This window comes from Camellia sinensis, chromosome 3 (assembly GCF_055761805.1).
Source record: "Camellia sinensis isolate YWXY chromosome 3, ASM5576180v1, whole genome shotgun sequence".
Taxonomy (NCBI): domain Eukaryota; kingdom Viridiplantae; phylum Streptophyta; class Magnoliopsida; order Ericales; family Theaceae; genus Camellia; species Camellia sinensis.
In genome coordinates this window covers 41,925,060-41,945,090 of record NC_138963.1, presented here as the reverse complement: position 1 = coordinate 41,945,090, position 20,031 = coordinate 41,925,060, and the positions used below count along the sequence as shown (strand labels likewise).

The following is a 20,031-nucleotide window of genomic DNA, read 5'->3' as shown; positions in this document are numbered from 1 at the left end:
AAAAATTTTAAGCCCCCAAATTAGATTTTGCACACATAGCAGTTGATATGTATTTGTATGGGTTCAAATGTGTATTTTTGTTTTGAATAAATTACTCATCAATAATTTTTTTAAACTAGTCTATCTTGAATGGTGTCTACTCAATTTTATTATTGTTGTTGTTGTTGTTAATGCTATAAATAAAATGTGATTCTAAATGTTACAATATTGATTAAAATGTGAAAATTAACTTTAGAGAGAATCAAACATATTAATCATTGAGTTTTAGGACATTTGTTGATTTCAAATACTTCACGAGTATCTCATTTGATTTTTGATACGTTTCGCTTGATATGGTCATCACTAAAATAATTAATAACACCATGTAATATGGTTGCAATCATTTTGTTGATGTAGGAACAATCTTCTGTGTATATAAAAAACTTGAAATAAATTCAAAAAAAACAAATAAATAACATACCAGATTTATTTATCGAACCCAAATAAAATTAAGACCAAGTCGAGTGTGTGACACTCTGTCCTTAAGACAGATTCGCCCCGCTAAGGTACTTACGGTTGAGTGGCGTCTATCTCCCAGGATACAATGATCTTCACAAATTTATAGAAGCACTTCAAATAAATTTGTTCGACGAACTAGAACCTGTGTTCTATACTCTCTCTGTAATTTCCTAAAACTAGAATGAAGGAAAATCTCCTAAATAAAAGTTGGACAGCAATAAAAAATGCAGACTAAATCTCAGACTGTTTTTCCGAACACCATGGACTGCTGAAAAACAAATAGTATTTATAGGCAAACAATAGGACCCGAACAGGTAGAATTTGTAAATGAATAGGTACAAAAGAAAACTGAATCACACCGTTTGTATCTAGAACATATTTTCAAAAAGTTTGAAAATAGGACCGTTGACCGTTGGTGAAACAATTTAACCTGTTGGAACTGTAGGTTCATTTATTATTTATATTATTTCAAATATATATATATATATATATATATATATTAAATTATTGAAATAGTTAAATAAATAAATAAATGAAGAGGTACAAATTTTAGGAAACTTTTAAGGAATCTAAATTTTGAATTTAGAATTAAATTAAATTCTCACAATTACAAATTTTAGGAAACCACTTAGGAACCTAAAATTTGAATTTAGAATTAAATTAAATTCCCACGATAATTTTTATTGAAAAAATTCAAAAGAATTTTATCTAAATAAAAATTAAAGTTAGATCTAAAAATGACGTCAACTTCCCATTCACTTATAAATGGTTTTGACGTTCCGTCTTCACCGTGTGACTTGCCACGCGGCAAGGAACACGTCACCTCTTCGGACCCACCCCAAAAGACGTTTGAGGCCCACTCAACTTGGGCTCAAAAATATGCCTATATAAAGCCATTTTCCAACAATCCCCCACATGAATGGAATTTGACGGAGAGAAAATGCAACAACATGATCTAATTACAGAGAGTACAGAAATTGAAAATATTCTGGAAATGATAGGTAGCTTTTGGCTTTGAACCTTCCCTTGTGAGACACTATCGGATTTACTAGCTAACTAGTGAACATGATGTCTTGAACTGTTCAGCCGTTTGTGTAAACCAAGACAATAGAACTCACACAGTATATCCCCAGACACAGTTTAGTTCTCATTATTGTGTTCATTTTGACCCTGAACAATCTGGTCTTTCATGAGTGCTCTAAAGACTTGTAGCCCTTCACAAATCTTATAGAACCGGCCCAGTTCATACTCACATAGGTGATTCTTATGAAAAGTATCCTGCCATACTCCACTAGATTTACCTAGATATAAGAATCATTAAAATTTTACTTAACCTCAAACGCTGCAGACATCACTTATTTTATCATAGAAATGGGTAGGAGTTGGACTCCACAGTGATCTTTCTGAGTCAATCACAACTTGGTTGTCCCTTTGAACCTAGATCTTGGGATCTCCAGTCAACTAGGTTGGGTCGCCGTTGTGGTAACTCTTATTTAATAGGCTTTAGTCCCATTCCCCTCGATGAATTCTCAACTAACTCTCTTGCTAACCCTTTGGTTAGTGGATCTGCTATGTTGTCTTTAGACTTAACATATTCTATGGAAATAATTCCATTAGAGAGTAGTTGTCTTACGGTGTTATGTCGACGACGAATGTGTCGTGACTTACCGTTATACATATGACTCTGTGCTCTACCAATTGCTGATTGACTATCACAATGTATGCATATAGCAGACACCGGTTTTGGCCATAGTGGAATATCTTCAAGGAAGTGGCGAAGCCATTCTGCCTCTTCCCCTGCTTTGTCTAAAGCTATGAATTCAGATTCCATAGTAGACCTAGCAATACAAGTTTGTTTGGAAGATTTCCAAGATACAGTCGCCCCACCAAGAGTAAAGACATACCCACTGGTGGACTTCGAGTCTCTAGTATTCGATATCCAATTTGCATCACAGTATCCTTCAAGTACTGCTGGATATCTAGTATAGTTAAGCCCAATGTTACGAGTAAATCGGAGATATCTTAGAACCCTTATCATTGCTTTCCAGTGTTCTACTCCCGGATTACTCGTATATCTACTTAATTTACTTACTGCATAAGCTATATCTAGGCGGGTGCAGTTCATCAAGTACATTAAGCTCCCAATAATTTGGGCATACTCTAATTGAGAAATACTTTCCTGTACATTTTTAGAAAGATACAAATTAACATCTACAGGAGTTCTAGCAAGATGATCATCATATTTACTGAATTTGTCAAGTATTTTCTTAATATAATGAGATTGTGACAAAGCATATCCTTCTGATGTTTTGGTAATTTTCATACCAAGTATTACATCAGCAATGCCCATGTCCTTCATGTCACAATGTTTATTCAACATTTTCTTGGTAGTTTTAATCATGTCGTTATTACTACCAATGATGAGCATATCATCTACATAAAGACATACAATGACATAACCTTTATCTGTGTTTTTAATATAAACACATTTGTCACACTCATTAATTTTAAATCCATTTGACATCATTGCCTTGTCAAATTTCTCATGCCATTGCTTTGGAGCGTGTTTTAAACCATATAATGATTTAACTAATTTACACACTTTTTTTTCTTTCCTTGAAACAGAAAACCCTTCTGGTTGTTCCATGTAAATTTCTTCATTTAACTCACCATTTAAGAAAGCGGTTTTAACATCCATTTGATGAATTTCTAGATTGTATAGAGATGCAATGGCAATTAGCATTCTAATGGATGTTATTCTAGTAACCGGTAAGTATGTGTCAAAGTAATCAAGACCTTTTTTTTGTCTAAATCCTTTAACCACAAGTCTTGCCTTGTATTTGTCAATTGATCCATCCGCTTTTAATTTTCTTTTGAAAATCCACTTGTACCCAAGAGGTTTACAACCTGGTGGCAAGTCCACTAATTCCCAAGTGTGATTTTGCAAGATGGATTCAACTTCACTATTGACAGCTTCTTTCCATAAAGGAGCTTCAAGACTGGACATAGCCTCCTTAAAAGTTAAAGGCTCATTTTCTAACAAATATGTTAGAAATTCTGGACCAAAAGATTTTGAGGTTCTAGCATGTTTACTACGCATAGGTTCTTCTTCCTCATTTTGGTCTAACTCTTGTTCTTGATCATGTTCTTGATCCTGACTAGTAATAACAACATGACATCTTTTATTACTACTAGTCTCTTGTCCAGTCTTATTTGGAAATACATATTCAAAGAATGATGCATTCCTTGTGTAACAACCCTCATACTGTTTACTGATTAATGACTGACCGATTACTGTTAAACGAAACTGATAATGACTGATAACTGACTGATAATCGAACTGAATGAAATACTGAACTGACTGACTGAAATTGAAACTGAATTGACTGAGTATATGTTAGTTAATTGCATTCTATCTGTTTGATTGTCTGATTATCTGTTCATGTTTATATGTTTAAACTACTAATTGAAGGCCTTATCGGCGGCCGAATTAGAAACCGATTGATGTTCCGTGACCCTCATAATTAATGTGATTTTATGGTATATTTATCTAAAAACTGATTAGGTATGATTAAATTAGATTAAAAATAAGCCAATTAAAGAGTTTGCCATATTTACCATTTTGCCACTATCTCATATGCACACACTTGAGCCTTATACTTGAATCAAAACACATTTGCTCAGCCATTTTCTTGTGCTTAACCGACCAAGAGAGGGAGAGGGAGAGAAATTGAGTTCTACCTTGTGAATTGCTTGGAAATTGAAGGAATTGGAACATAGGTTGCAAATTTAACTTCCACACCTTGTAACTAAAGCTCTAGGTAAGGAATTCAACCCCTCTTTGTAATGTGTTTGAGCTCATTCATGTTAGATTCTTGAGCCTCTAGTGATTCAAATCTAGAATTGGTTCATTGTGTTGATTTGGAACTCATTTCATGCATGCATGTTTGTAATGTAGATATTTGAGTTGTTTTCATGGCAAAATGTTACATGCATGTCCATCTTTTGGTCATACCCCATGAATTCATCATGTTCTTGAAGAAATGAGTCCATTTGAACAAGCTTTGAAGATTTAATTTGGTTTGAAACTCATGCATGACATGTTTGAATGTTGTTCTTGAAAATGGGTTTGAATGTGGTTTTAATTGACTCACCTTTGGGGCTTGAATTCATAAATTGAGCTTTGAAACTTGTTATACATTGAATTTAGTGATGTTTTCCAGAATTTGGGCCCAAGAGGTCGAGTTTGGAGTGGTAGAATGCTTGGTTTGAGCTTGGGAGGCAGATCTGGAAATTCCAGATTTGGCTTCCTCGCTCGAGCGAAGGATTCCCCGCTCGAGCGAGCACCTTTGTCCAGGGCTCCGCTCGAGCGACCATCGAGCGACCATCGCGCGTAAAATTTCAGCATCCAGTACTTTTACTGTTTTGCAGACCGCTCGAGCGAAGGATTCCTCGCTCGAGCGAAGCCTTTGATTTTGGACTTACGCTCGAGCGTAGAAAGTCTCGCTCGAGCGAGGCTCCTATTTTCAGCAAACTTTGCGAAATATTTTCTAAGTGTATTTTTGCATCCTCATCCCATCCTAGGCATTCTTAGGCCTAGTTTAAGACATCTAGATGAGGATATCGTTGTAGAACACACCAAGGTAAATTAGGGATTAAGTTATGATATTTTCCCAACTGTGTAGCTTAGTGTGTGTTCAACCTATGAACTGTGTAGGGTTGGCAACTGGGGAGACACGCTCTAGCATACTGTAGCCCAGAACTCTGTGAGTAACAATTGTGTAAAGATATGTTCAACTGATTATCTTTTGAATACTGAACTGAACTGTTTACTGAACTGGTATTATTTACTGAATGAATGTATGTCCTTTATTTCTGAACTGTACTGTGGCATCCTTAGTATCTACGGTTTACTGTTACTGTTACTGTTACAGAGATCTCTGTCGGTTCCCTCGTGGAACCACTACTGTTTACTGACTGATGGCCATCATTACTGTTCGGTCTTTCAAGACCTACTGTTACTGTTATGCTAATGGATGTACCACATATGACTGTTTACTGTACTGAACGACTGAAATACTGATTGAATTGAACTGTTTTCATTACTGTAAGGACATTCGTTCTAAACCCCTTTACGCTTTATGTTATTCACTGGGCTTTAGCTCACTGCTCATATATATATGTAGGTGTACAGGCACCAGATCGGAGCTAGGAGCGTCAGGGTTACTCCAGTTTTGTCAAGCCAGCCTTTGCGCCTCACTGCGAGGTTCCGAGTTGCCATGCTATGGCTTGGGGGTGTTTTGGTTGTTTCCCCCACCTGTCTTCATACTGTCTAACTGTACTGTATAGACTGACTGTTTACCGTACTGCTATCAAGGGATTAGGTCCCTGTACTGTGTGACTGTAAATTTTGTATAGACCGTACTGTTTTGTACAGACGGAATATTTCCTGTACTGTTTATGTATGAATGCATGAAAAATCTTTTTGGCATACTGATTGTCACAGCTCATTGGACATTGTTTAATTACTGTATTGGCTTCCGCCAGGCCCTGTACTCTGTTTTACTGTATTACTGTTAAGCAGGCCTTCGGTAATCTCGGATTACTAGCCGGTTACGGTGCTAAACCCATAGGGCCGGGTTTGGGTCGTGACACATTGACTCAATAATAGTATTTACATGCATTTCAGAATATTCTGATTTATGAATCAAAAATCGATATGCACTACTATTCTTGGCATAACCAATGAAAATGCAATCTATGGTCTTAGGACCTATCTTAGTCTCTTTAGGATTAGGAATAGCCACTTTAGCCAAACACTCCCACACTTTTAAGTATTTGTAGGATGGTACTCTTCCATGCCACAATTCAATTCACTTTCTTTCGGGGTACTTTATTTAAAATATAATTAGCAGAAAGTATTGCTTCCCCCCAACAAGTTCTGAGGTAATCCAGAACTTATTAACATGGCATTCATCATTTCTTTTAAAGTCCTATTTTTCCTTTCAGTAATTCCATTTTGCTGAGGTGAGTAAGGAGCGGTGGCTTGATGAATTATTCCATGTTCTTTACAAAACGCACCAAAAGGTGATTCATATTCACCACCCCTATCACTTCTAAGTTTCTTGATTTTCTTACAAAGTTGATTTTCAACTTCATTCTTATATTGAATGAAAGTTTCCAAAGCTTCATCCTTGGTTCGAATTAAATAGACATAACTATATCTAGTATAGTCATCTATAAAAGTGATAAAATACTTTTTCCCACCTCTAGTTTGAATTGATTTAAAATCACAAATGTCACTATGAATTAATTCAAGTGGTTCCGTATTTCTTTCAATTGAATGAAAATGAGTTTTAGATAATTTTGCCTCAACACAAATTTCACATTTATGATTTGAATCAATGTTAAATTTAGGTAAACATTCCATATTAATTAATCTACTCAAAGATCCATAATTAACATGTCCTAGTCTACCATGCCATAAATTTGAAGACTCAAGCAAGTAAGAAGAAGATGTATTATTAATAACTGAGGGTACAACGGTCATTACATTTAATTTGAAAAGGCCATCACACATGTAACCTTTTCGTACATACATCCCGTTTTTGGTAAGTACAAACTTGTTACTTTCAAAAACTAGCCTAAACCCATTCTTACTCAACAAAGATCCGGAAACAAGATTCTTGCGAATGTCCGGTACATGCAACACATTGTTGAGAGTGAGTTCCTTTCCAGATGTCATTTTGAGTATAATCTTTCCTTATCCTTCAACTTTAGAAGTTGAGGAGTTGCCCATAAAAAGTTGTTCACCATTGTCCACTGAAGAATAAGATGTGAACATCTTTTTGTCGGTACAAATATGGCGAGTAGCACCAGTGTCCACCCACCATTCTTTAGAATTTTCGACAAGGTTTACCTTGGAAACAACTGCAGAAAGATTGATGTCATCGACATCATTGAAAATATTGTCCACTTCAGTCGTGTGGGCTTGAGAATTGCGGTTGTCTTCCTCAATCCTCAAACGCACAATTAACTCGTCCATAGAAATTTCTTTGCGCTTGTGTTTGAGGTAGTTCTTGAATTCCTTCCAGCCTTTTGATAATTTTTCAATTAAGGCTGCAACTTGAAAGGATTCACTGAGAGACATACCTTCTGCGTGAATGTCATGCAGGATGAGTTGGAAATCTTGAGCTTGGCTGATCATAGTTTTTGAATCAACCATTACAAAATCCAAGAATCTGCCAACCACAAATTTCTTTGAACCGACATCTTCCGTTTTGTACTTTTTCTCTAACGGTTCCCAAAGTTCCTTTGCTGTCTTGATTGGACTGTAGACTTTGTATAATGTGTTGTCAAGTCCGTTCAAGACATAATTCCGACAAAGGAAATCGGCATGTTTCCAATCATCAACCGCAGCAACCACTTGCCGGTCAGTTTCATCCTCTTTCAGGATAGGAGCATATTCACAGAGAAAACGAGCCAGGTTCAGAGTTGTAAGATAAAACAGCATTTTCTGTTGCCATCTTTTAAAGTCAGTTCCTAAGAACTTCTCTGACTTTTCACCGTGATTTACTGGTACTGTTACAACAGGAGAGGGGGTTGGCGTTATTGCAGCCACCACAGTAGTACTTGTTTGGACATTCGTTTCAGTAGTCATCAATTCTAATATATAAAACAAAATTATAATTAGAATTTATACTACACAGAAAATTAAACCAAATTCACAGAATTAAATTCTGTAAAAATAAAAGAAACAAAAATGTAACTTTTATTTTCCAATTAATTTGAAAATAAAATAAAATTTATTTAAACAAATTAATTCCACACAGAAAGTAAATTCTGTAAAAATAAAAGAAATAAAAATTATAACTTTTATTTTTCAATTAATTTGGAAATAAAATAAAATTTTATTTAACCAAATTAATTCCACACAGAAAATTAAATTTCTGTAACACTTCAATAATTAAAATACTGAAACAGAATTTTAATTAAAGAAAACTCAGAAAATAATTTCTAAAAACCAAAATTAGTTTTCTGACAAAATTCCACAAAAATATATTATGAATTGTTAATGACACCAGTATCGTACTACTAGTTGTTGTCAAAGAAAAGAGATAGTATATTACTATTATCTGTCAAATAGCATATAATCACTATTTGTTTTTCCAATCAGAATATTATTTTGTAAATTCACAGAAAATAATTTTTCTTCCGAAATTATTTACGAAGAATGAAAAAGGAAAACAAACGAAAAATTCTGTAAACAGAATAATTCGAATCTGTCTTAAGATTGTAGGAACAATCTTCTGTGTATATAAAAAACTTGAAATAAATTCAAACAAAACAAATAAATAACATACCAAATTTATTTATCGAACCCAAATAAAATTAAGACCAAGTCGAGTGTGTGACACTCTGTTCTTAAGACAGATTCGCCCCGCTAAGGTACTTACGGTTGAGTGGCGTCTATCTCCTAGGATACAATGATCTTCACAAATTTATAGAAGCACTTCAAATAAATTTGTTCGACGAACTAGAACCCGTGTTCTATACTCTCTCTGTAATTTTCTATAACTAGAATGAAGGAAAATCTCCTAAATAAAAGTTGGACAGCAATAAAAAATGCAGACTAAATCTCAGACTGTTTTTTCGAACACCATGGACTGCTGAAAAACAAATAGTATTTATAGGCAAACAATAGGACCCGAACAGGTAGAATTTGTAAATGAATAGGTACAAAAGAAAACTGAATCACACCATTTGTATCTAGAACATATTTTCAAAAAAGTTTGAAAATAGGACCGTTGACCGTTGGTGAAACAATTTAACCTGTTGGAACTGTAGGTTCATTTATTATTTATATTATTTCAAATATATATATATATATATATATATATATATTAAACTAATTAAATATATATATATATATATATATATATATATATATTAAACTATTGAAATAGTTAAATAAATAAATAAATGAAGAGGTACAAACTTTAGGAAACTTTTAAGGAATCTAAATTTTGAATTTAGAATTAAATTAAATTCTCACAATTACAAATTTTAGGAAACCACTTAAGAACCTAAAATTTGAATTTAGAATTAAATTAAATTCCCACGATAATTTTTATTGAAAAAATTCAAAAGAATTTTATCTAAATAAAAATTAAAGTTAGATCTAAAAATGACGTCAACTTCCCATTCACTCATAAATGATTTTGACGTTCCGTCTTCACCGTGTGACTTGCCACGCGGTAAGGAACACGTCACCTCTTCGGACCCACCCCAAAAGACGTTTGAGGCTCACTCAACTTGGGCTAAAAAATATGCCTATATAAAACCATTTTTCAACAATTGATACTGTATAGTTAACTTTGAATATTAATTTGTTTGTATAATACAGGACGTAAAACAGTTTTGAAACGGTTTGGGAGCAATATTATCTTTTTTAATGGTTTAAGAGATCCTTGGAGTAGTGGAGGGTAAGATCATCTCCCTCTCTCTTGTGGTGCGCTTTCACCGAGTTTGTGTATAGACCCTACGTATGTAAGGTAAAGGTCCACAAAAATAAACGGTGTGAAATTACTGTTTGTGCCGCAATATTAAATATTTTTTTCTTCTTTATTTTTGTGATCATGAATAACTTTTTTGGTGATTTCTTGTAGGGTGCTAAAGAAAATATCCAAGAGTATAATTGCCATAGTAGCAAAAGAAGGTCAGTAAACAAAATCATATTTGAATTTTGAATGATTGCATTAAAAAATGAAAAATTTAGAAAATTCTCTATCAACTATTTGTATCTCAATTAGGACCTAAGATATTTTTATATTCTAATAAGTCTTATTATTTTAGATATTTAATCTATCAAATCATAATATTCATATTTAAGATATTTTTTGAACAATTTTTTCCTTACAAATATTTTTAAACTCTTAGCAACTTGGTGATGTGAACATTTATATTAAATAAATTTGACAGTATGAAATGTTCATGTTGACAGTATAAAGTGTAAACATTCATATCATAAAACATTCACACTATTAATGTGAATATTAATACGCGCTTCACCCTATTATTATTAGAAGTATTTTGATAATTATGTCACTCATAGGATTTATTAAAACATAAGAAAATAATTTAAATTAAGTGAAATATAAGTAAGTGAAGAATGATTTATGAATAAATGGTCCCAAAAAAAAGAATGGGATAAATAAATAAAATTCATGCCACGTAGGGGTCATCAAATGGCCCGGGGAAAAAAACCAGCTATTACCCAACTTGTCCAACCTATCCCATGGCCCATCTATGCCCACTTGACTGCTCAACCCATCCCATTCCATAGAAGATCATTTACAAAGGTTTGAAACCCGAGCCCGCCCACGAATCCGCCCGTACAAGTTCGCATAGGTAAATCTAACCCGACCATCTCATCAGCCCGATTCAAACTATATTATCTAAAAAAATAACACTGTTAAATTCAATTTTAATTCATTAAAATCAATATTGTTCCATTTAAAAAAAAAAAAATTTGATAGCCCATATTATTCTTGTAAATTATACTTTAAACAAATATACAAAACACAATTTATTAAAATTGAATTTGATAATGACCAGCGATATCTTCCTAACTTTTAACTTTTTACATATAACATTGTCATAATTTGTTAATTTGGTGAATTTATACTTTAATTTGATTGTTTTAATAGTATTAATTAATTTGATCATATGAATTATTAAAAAAGAAAATATAAATGTGTATAACTTAATAATATAAATCTAATAAAAAATGTGTAATCCGGTGCAGTTTGATTTTGACCTGTAAGATTTGGGTTTACGAGTGGGACATGGTTTTAATTTTTTTAAATAAACTCAACTCATACCAGTTCGTTGACTAGTCAAATCCCAAAAATCCCATTATTATATGAGACATGAACATAATAGTTGCGAGCCAAGTAAACCCGACCCGTCCTATTAATGACCCTAATGCCAGGTTTCAGCATCAATTTTCGTAGGTTGTTGCATTCTTATATAATGAATTAAATGAGTTAAAGTAAGAAAATACAAAATAGATAAATATTATTAAGCTGGACATAGTTAAATTAAGGACACAACAAATTTCGAGTAGATACTTGACACGTTTGGCATTGTTTTCTTTTTGTTTTTCTGTTTCTTGTTCTTGAAAATAAGAAAAAATAAACCCGACACTGAAAATCTGTTTGCCAAACTGTTTTGGAATTTTTAAACCCCTCCCCCCCTCTCAAAAAACACCAATTTTAAGGTAACATCCCTAAGTTATTTTCTAAATTTTTAAAAACTATTTTCGTAGAAAAGTATGAGTGATATGAAAATAATGGGTATTTTATTATTATTATTATTTTTATTTTTAAAAACATGAAAAGTGAAAACTTATAAAATGAAAATGATGCCTCTAGTTTTTGCAACATATAGAATCATATGTTCTCGGCTGGTCCTGAGGTATTCGGGATTTTAGGAGAAATATTAAAAATTGAGTCCGTGATACATATAAAAAAATCTTACACAAAAATTTTATTTTAAAAGTAAGATGTATAATTTAGTTTCAAAGTTGATGCGATGTGAATTTTACTCAGAATGAATACGATTCATAAATGTATTTTTCTAAGAATGTAATACTATTGTCTACATAATCACAAAAAATAAATGATAAAAAATTTGTGTTTAAAATTCGATTTTGCCCGCAAACTATTTTCTTTTGTTGATGGTATCCACACAAAGTATGCTAGCCTATATAATTATTACTAAAAGTATGTACTAAAATTTACTTGCACTAAAGACATGAAAAGAAAAATCATTACAAAACTCAAAAATATAAAAATCACTACCCAAAATACTTGCACGGTGTATTTTTCCATGGTTTAATTTTATCCATGTAAGTATTCTAGATATTTTTTTGTAATTTAATTCTGTGTATTTAGAATTACCAAAGCATATATATTCAAGCTATTTTGCTATATGACAATAACAGGGGCACACCATGTGGACCTTAGGCACTCAACAAGTGTAGATCCAGACTGAAGAGAGGTCAGTATCATTACGAAGTGGCTGTCTAAATACTATCAAAACTTGGCTCATCTTTCTCATTAATTAGTATTTTGCTGAAAATGAGAGCAAAAACAAAGCCCTTCTTTGCTTATTGTTTCTACAAAAATAATAAATAAATAAAAATATCAATCACTTTCAGTGAGCAAACCGGTTTTTTGTTGCTAAATGTGGCCTTTAGCGACAAATTGTGGAAGACAAAATTTTCATGTTTCACATTGTAATATTCAGAATGAGAATGCTTTGAGAATGGTATTGAATGAGAATGTTTCTTCAATTGGCTTTTATAAATTGAAAGTAGGTTTATTAAATTAAACTATTACATTTTTCTGCATAATTCTTGTGTGTGTTGTTTTCTGACCACACTGCCAAACAGGTACTCAGCTGGAGAACACCGGCAGAACAGATCACGCCCGAACAACCTGTCACAGAAAAAAAAGACTCTGGTGGTGGTTCATCCACCCGGGGGCACTCCGACGATCAAGTCAGTACTCAATTATCTCTCAAAGATATTAAACAGTGCTTTTACTCACTAGTTAGAATACCAAAAACGTATCTTAGACCCATGAGGGTGCCTTATTTTTATAGTCAACACTGACCTGATCCATGTAGAAGCCTAGCTTCCCTTGGACTCTGGTCCAATGCCCATACTGGACTCTCTAACAAATAAAGATAAACTCCCTAAGAGTTTTATCCTTATCCAGGCTGAGATCCTCCTCCATTCTAGGACTCTTATAGCTTATCCGTTTACCCTGGATTCCAGAATCTTCGCAGATAACCTCGGCCTAGCCGAGATCATCTTGGCATCATGTCCAGGACACGTGGCATCTTGGCTGGCACTTCGGTGCCACCTTGGCCACGTGTTGCTACTCACAAAATATGTCCCCACAACTGCCCCCTAGGTTCTATTACCTCGGAATCCTGAGGTGATGAAACCTATATCATTTGAACCTATATGATATAGGTTCTATTACCTCGGCATGTCGGCTAAACTTGCTCTATCATTCATTACCGAGGTCATCATTCGTCAGCTCCATATGACCAAGACTTATAGTCTGTTTAGAACCAATGACCAAGTTTTTTTAACTGAGATCATTCCCTTAGCCGAGATCTTTGCTTCATTAAATCAAGAACTCCAAAAGTTTTAACACGCGTATGAGTTGTCACGCACAGTAATTCAACCGTTTTCGCCACGCGTCCTTTCCCTATTGAATTGTACCTGACATGCGCTATCAAGTCGCGTCGCATTTGCGTACGCCGCTTGACAGATACATCGTCCTAGGCACACTAATTGCGTTTTTGCCGCCCTTTCGTGTTTTGATCAAAAACACTTCCCCCTCTCTTCGCCGTTTCATTTTTGTATATTCGATTTCCCTCAAGCCTTCAAGTTTCTCTCTCTAAAAATTCCTTACCTCCATTGTTGCCTTCTTCGAGCTTTCTGTAACCACCATGTTCACCTCCTCCGGTGAAGCATTTGCTGTTCTGCTCACCACCACCATCTAACTCTGGCGAACTACAACCTCGGACCCAACTGGTGAGTTTCTTTGTTCTTTCTTTTGTGATTTCGTGAATCTATTTACTTTCCTGCTATTGAACCTGTGGGTAAAAACTCATTTGTTTGTAACTCTATGTTGCTCAATTTTACCTTCTGGATCCATATACGCATACATGAACTGTCCACATGATATTTGAGGAATTCTACCACTGTTCCTTAGTTTTTACACATCTGCACATGTTTTACACGGTGTTCTTGATTTTGCTTTCTGGGTTTTGAACCACATACATACTTGTTATTCTGCCACTGTCCTTGGCTTTGTATATCTGTACATGTTTTGAAAAGTGTTCTTGAATTCTTGTTTGTCTTTTTGAGTCTGAATCATGTTCTTGTTTCTATTTTCTTGTTGCATTTTGCCAGATTCTTGCCTCTAATTCCCTGTTTCCACATAGATTTTAGGCTTGGGTTTTGATAGAAACCACTTTCCTTAGGAAAATTGGAACAAATATCCCTAGATCTTAAAAAGCTCTTGCCCTTGCCCCTGTTTAAGGCTTTTGTCGAGGTCCTTTAAACCTTAACAAACCACTTCCCTCTAAAATTCAACACTTTCCTTACTTAACCGACGTTATGGATATGTTCAGGTGGAGGGTAGACACCCTTGCTAAGCTAGAGTACTTTAGGCAAGAGTTCTCCATCCCTGCCGACATTCATCTCAGGTTGGCTGGAGAGAAGGACTCCATCATGCCCAAAGACGACCCTATGCCCTTCCCAGTAGTAGCCTTCATAGAGTGTGGACTTAAGTTCCCTCTTGACATCCTTTTTCGAGAAGTCCTTCACTATTATAAACTCAACCCAATGCAATTAGCCATTAAATCTTACAGAGTTATCAATGGTATTATTGCCTTAGCTAGCTGAGAAAACGCTAGGATAACCCTAACCGATATCCAATACTGCTATACAATGTGTGACCTGAAGTCAGAAAATGGCTATGTCTACTACCTTAAGCTGAGATCCATAGAATACAAACTCATCGCCGACTTCCCTGACTCCAACAAGGGTGCTGGAGACGATTATTTCATCGTCTCGGGCAACTGGGAGTTCCCACCAGATGATGGCCTTCATCTCTATCCCTTAAGCCGAACAGTTTTCAAAGAGAGGAATGCTAAGAGCCAAGTGTCACTTCATTTGCTTTCAAGTCTTTTGTTATTTCTGATACTTTTGTATGTTCTAACGTTTGTTTGTTTTACTTTGCAGTCCTTCCTCAACCACCAAAGGACTTCCGCAAAACATTCTTTCCAAGCAAGGACTTCAAGAAGCTACTGGACTTGCCTGTTAATCAGCGCAAAGCTCATCTGCTCCTAAACTATATCCCGACTTACAAATCCATCTTGCCCGACGTCCCGACCCAGCAGAATAACCATCAACCACTTCTCCACAACTGATTCCACCTTCTCAACGCCAACACTGACGTCGAGCTCCATTGTTTGCACCAGCAGGCAGGACTCGTAGTCGAAGACGCCGAAGTTTTGAGGCATCGGCTTACGATCCAGCCAACCCACCAACTGTACTTCCAGCTATTCGCCTTGGCATTAAAGTTGTCGTTGCCATCTTCGCCGACGAAATGGAGAGACAAAAGGCCGTTGCTGAAGACCTTCTTGTCGACATCCCCAATGTCGTCACAGTTCAGTCTTCCCCTTCCCAGTCTCAACCCAAACCGAAGCCAAAGAGGTTGAAGAAAGCCCAAGCCAAGGCCACGGTGACTCAGATCGACTCTGAGGACATCTTGCCAATCTCAAAAATGGCTAAGGCAGAAAAAAGTGCCTCTGCTGTCGAAAAGAGGCCCATAGAGGCTGCTCCCTCTGAATCCGCCCAGTCAAAGAAGCCGAAGTCAGAGTCTACTACAACCTCGGGGTCCCTGAAATCTGATGCCCTCTAGGCTCCTCCAATCACCATCGAGGACAAGCCAGTCAGAGTCGGCGACAGTGCGGCTGACATTGAAGTCGGTGTTGCCCTCTTTACTGCTTTGCTCCTTCCCAAAGACCTCGAACGCAACGCCGAGGCTAGCGAATACAAAAATTTTGCTCTGATGTTGCAGCACTCCATACAAGTAAGCCCCTAACACTTGGTACTCTCTGTTTTTTCCATACTTAGAGAGTTTTATTAATTTTTATTTTTTTCATTTCTTCTAGGCGATCCTGCATGCTCATTCCTTCGCGATGCAGGCCTTTGACATTAAGGAGTTGACCCGCAAGACCAAGGGGGCTGTTGGCTTGTTCAAGACCATCAATAAGGCCTAGGCCAAGATGAAGACACTGATAGATCAGGCCAAGACTGCCAAACAGGCCCAAGACGAGGCCGATGAAAGGGCGGGGGCTGTTGAGGCTGTTGCTGAAGTCCTCAAGGCCGAGAAGAAAGATGTCGAGGCCAAAATGATTGAATCCCAAGCCGAACTCCGAGATGCTTTGGCTACCAAAGCCGCCGAGATCAGCGGACGAGAAAGCCTACGCCGAGGGGGCAGCCGACGTCCGCGATGACTACAAAAAACAAGTCAGAGAGGCATGCAATAAGGGTTTCACCCTTGGTTGGATGACCGCTCTGAAGGAGTTGGCTGTCCCCGAGGACTCTCCTCTGAGGGACGTAGGTCGACTTGTGTTGCCATTCCCATCCACTTTAAGCCAGTCTGAGGCTAAGGCTGGGAAGGAAGAAGAAGAAGAAGCCGAAGACGAAGAGGCCGAGGTGGCTGTTGTTGAAGATCCTACTGGGGCCAAGTCCCCAACTCTAAATGAGCAAGTCCTAGACTTGACTCAGGATGAGGAGGGCAAGGTCTCAAAAGGTGCCTCCCCCCAGAAGACAACATCTGAGGTGCCAATCATCGAGAAGAGCATTGATCAGACTCTACGAGAGATCGACGCCGAGCTCGATGTTGAGAAGGCTGCCGAAAAGATTCATCAGTTGTCTTCTGGGGCCGAGACACAGCCCGCCACCGATGCTAAGTAGTCTTGCTATAATATTTTTTCTTTGTACTTAGTAATTTTCTAAACAATGTTTTCAGTCTTCATATTTGGCCGACGTGCCACTTTTGTAATCTGAACAAGTAGTCTCTTTGTAAGCCGAAGTGCCCTTTTGCTTCTTTTAATACAAGTGTAATTTCTTCTTTCAAGTGTTTGTATGTTTCCATATTTAAAATAATTTGCAACTCTTCAAGGTACAACTTAACTGTGCAATTTCCTCGGGGTGAAATACTTTGGGTATAACTGTTGACTGTTTATCTCGGACAAGGCTTAATACTTGAAAACATTTGTAAAAATATTTTCACAAGTGCTTATTTAAAACCTGCCACTTCACTTTCACTTATCAAGACTTCTGTCTCCCATTGCCTTTCCAAGTCTTGGCAACATGGTAATCTCAGCAAGTACGTAGATATTTCTTTCAACATAACCTTGGCTTAACTTCAACTTGTAAGTTTTTCTTAAAATATTTCAACAAGTGTTAAACCAACCTTTAGCTTGTAAATTCCAACTCCCAAGCATTATTCTACAACTCTTTGCATCTTAATGTGAACTTAAGTTTCACTTGGGTTCGCATTAAGCATGTGGCTTATGACCTCATCGCCGAAGTTTAAACAGAGACTAGTCGAGGTTCTCAACCTTGATTCCTCTGTTAATCTTACCCAAATGCACTTAGTTTCAATCTGTGCTTGACTCTGCCGATATGGCAAGTCTAGGTTAATTTAACTTAGTTCAACTCCATTATATGCAAGTATAATTCAACTTTGCCATATGATGAGTCTAAGTTATTCATCATGTTTTAATCAGAAACATCGTCAACTTAGTTCAACTCTATTATATGCAAGTATAATTCAACTCTACTATATAATAAGTCTAAGTTACTTATCATGTTTCACTTGGAAACATCGTCAACTTAGTTCAACTCTATTATATGCAAGTATAATTCAACTCTGTCATAAAATAAGTCTAAGTCGTCATGTTTCAATCAGAAACATCGCCAACTTAGTTCAACTTTATTATATGCAAGTATAATTCAACTCTGCCATATAATAAGTCTAAGTTATTCGTCATGTTTCAATCAGAAACATCGCCAAGAAACTGGTCAATCGCTTTACACAAGTTGAAAAAAAATCGAGCTAAAATTTTATTATTTACTTCGGCTAATAACAAAAAAAACTTAAAAATAAAATAAAATAAAAGGAAATCTAATGATAGAAAAACTTCAGGTTGCAAGTATTCCAAGGTCTTAGCAACTCTTTGCCTTCAAGTCGATATGCCCCATTGCCCAGGACTGAGATGATTCTATAAGGTCTTTCACAATTTGGGCCAAGCTTGCCCTCTCTGGGATCCTTCTTGTTGCCGACGACCTTTCTCAGGATAAGGTACCCAACTTGAAACTCTCGTGGGTTGACCTTTTTATTGTAAGCTCTAGCAAGCTGCTGCTGGTATGCCCTCAGCTAGATTGCTGCTTTCTCTCTTCTTTCTTCCAACAGATCTAGATCTCGGGCCAATAATGCTTCATTGGTACCATTTTCTACTCTTTGGGTTCTGATTCCTGGGATGCCGACCTCAAGTGGAATAACTGCTTCTGTGCCATAAGCCATGGCAAATGGGGACTCCCCAGTTGATCTTCTCGGCGTTGTCCAATATGCCTAGAGTACACTGGGCAACTCATCTACTCACCTTCCCTTTGCTGCTTCCAACCTCTTCTTGATTCCATCCAAGATAACCTTATTGGATGCTTCTGCTTGACCATTACTCTGAGAGAAGCTTGGAGTGGAATAGCAGTTCTTGATTTTGTACTTTGCATAGAAGCTTTTGATCAGCTTACTATCAAACTGTGTTCTATTGTCTACTATTATTGCCCTTGGGATCCCAAACCTGGTGATGATGTTCTTTCATATGAAGCTCTTCTCATCAATATCTCAAATCTTTACAAGGGGTTCAACTTCCACCCACTTGGTGAAGTAATCTGTTGCTACTAGCAGGAATTTCCTCTGTCCAGTCGCTTGAGGTAGCTGCCCAACAAGATCCATGCCTTATTGGGCGAATGGCCAAGGGCTGGACACTGGGTTCAAATCTGCTGCTGATTGGTGTATCAAAGGTGCAAACCTCTGACACTTCTTACACTTTCTGACATAAGCTTCAACATCTTTCTGCATGTAGGGCCACTAGTACCCCTAAGTAATGGCCCTACGAGTGAGTAACCTGCCCCAGTGTGGCTTGCACATACTCATTCATGTATTTCATACAGGAAGTCTTTAACTTGTGAAGGATGCACACATCTCAGAAGGGGACCAGTAAAAGATCTTCTGTAGAGATGTCCTTCTGCTGTCAGACTGAATCTTGCCGACTTCAGTATGATCTTGTGTGCCTCTTTATGATCATCTGGTAGTTTTTCATCTCTAAGGAATACTATTATCGCATCCATCCAGCTTGGTTCCATCTCCACACTCATTGCCACATGCTCTGTGTTCAGTAGTTCTACACTTGAACCTGATAAGTAGTCAACCATTATTGTCCTTGCCTCTCCTGGTTTCATTGCACTAGCCAGGTTGGCCAAGGCATTAGCATGGCTGTTGTCATCTCGGCTAACTTGCTATAGTCGGTAATTTTGGAACAATGCTATCAGTCTGCCCACCTCCTTTACATAGGCCACCATCCTTTCATCTCGGGCTGCATATTCCCTTGTTGCCTGGTCGACGATAAGTTGGGAGTCACAGAAGACCATTACCTCGTCGGCTTCCATTGCTGCCAACTTTAATCATGCGATCAATGCTTCATACTCTGCTTCATTATTTGAGGCCTTAAACCCCAAATGAATGGATTGTTCCAGCATCTGTCCATCCGGTGATACTAGTACTGATCCTGCCCTTACTCCTTGTCGGTTTGAACTTTCATCAACAAACAAGCGGAAGGAGTCACCAACGTAAATACTGCAGGGCTTGA

General features: G+C 36.7%; 1 pseudogene; it reads left to right on the top strand.

Moving 5' to 3' along the window:
• The window catches only part of LOC114256077 (uncharacterized), a 42,733-nt pseudogene extending 30,178 nt beyond the window's left edge, over positions 1-12,555 (top strand).
• Positions 12,556-20,031: the final 7,476 nt, after the last annotated feature.